Source organism: Triticum dicoccoides, chromosome 2B, assembly GCF_002162155.2.
Source record: "Triticum dicoccoides isolate Atlit2015 ecotype Zavitan chromosome 2B, WEW_v2.0, whole genome shotgun sequence".
Lineage (NCBI taxonomy): Eukaryota > Viridiplantae > Streptophyta > Magnoliopsida > Poales > Poaceae > Triticum > Triticum dicoccoides.
In genome coordinates, this window is record NC_041383.1 from 406902456 (window position 1) to 406903708 (window position 1253).

Consider the following 1253-nt stretch of genomic DNA (forward strand, 5'->3'; position numbering starts at 1 on the left):
GCCTAAGGCAGCGCCCTAGGGCGCAAGTTTTTTTAATGTCCATTTTAAGTTTTATTAATGTTTAAGTGGACTTTGTTATGTGATTGACCGGCCGTGTTTAATGTTTAACTAAGTTAAATTTAAACCGGTGTTTTTTATATTTTATAAATAAGGGGGAAAAAATCGTTTCATCGTTCTGTGCAAGGGCCGACGCAAATGAAAAAGTAGACACAGCCGTCTGTTCGGCCGGACCCAAACAAACGTAAAGGGTCAAAATGCACGCTGTCATCTAAACCAGCACCGGCCGGAGAAACCATTTTTTGAGCAGGGGTGTTGCCAACTTGAACGCATTATTCTTTCCAAACATGGTATAGAAATAGCTTAAAGAAATTATAATAGAAACCAGTATATTGTAGTAATTGGTAAATAAACAAATTTTGATCCAGTTGACACGACGTGCAAGTGGAAATCATCCATACACAATATGCAACTTCAGACGGCCTTGAGCTTCTTGGCGATGCCGGCAAAGTACTTCCCCTGGTGCGCCGCCAAGGCAAGTTCGGCGTCGCTAGGTACCCTGCTGCCATCGGCGCCAGCGAAGGTGCCAGCTCCGTATGGGCTGCCACCCTTGACCTCGTCCATGCCGAACATGCCGGCGCCGTGCGTGTATCCGACGGGCACGAACAGCATGCCGTGGTGCGTCAGCTGTGTCACGGCCGTGAGAGCCGTGGTCTCCTGGCCGCCGCCCTGGGTGCCTGTGGCGAAGAAGACGCCCGCGGGCTTGCCGGCGAGGGACTGAGCCTACCAGAGGCCGCCGGTGGAGTCAAAGAAGGCCTTCATCTGCGCCGCCATCATGCCGAAGCGTGTCGGGAAGCCGAACAGGAAGCCATCGGCCTCGGCCAGCTGCCTCGCTGTGAGAGTATTTAACCAAAAACTACCACAATTCACGGAACCGTGACGAAAAACTACCACTTTACGATTTTGTCCCGAAAACTACCACTTTTTTGCTAATCTATGACTAAAAACTACCATGTCGTGGAACCGCCCACTTCGCCGTGGTTAATCACGTTTCTGCCAGGCCGGGCCCATATTTCAGGCGCCAGCGGGCCAACATGTGCAGCCGGAGCCGCACTTCGCCGCAGGTGCAGCCGCGGAAGCCGCTCGCCGCTGGAGTCGCCAGCCGTGGCCGCGTGTGCCCCCCCCTCCCCGCCGCCCTTCGCCCCTGGCTGCGCTGGTCGCCACCGCCGCCGACCTTCGCCGCTGGAGCCGAGGGT

At 54.4% G+C, this 1253-nt stretch overlaps 1 pseudogene; it reads right to left on the reverse strand.

The window, feature by feature from the left end:
- Nucleotides 1-387: 387 nt before the first annotated feature.
- LOC119367768 overlaps nt 388-1253 on the reverse strand; it is a 1884-nt pseudogene continuing 1018 nt past the window's right edge.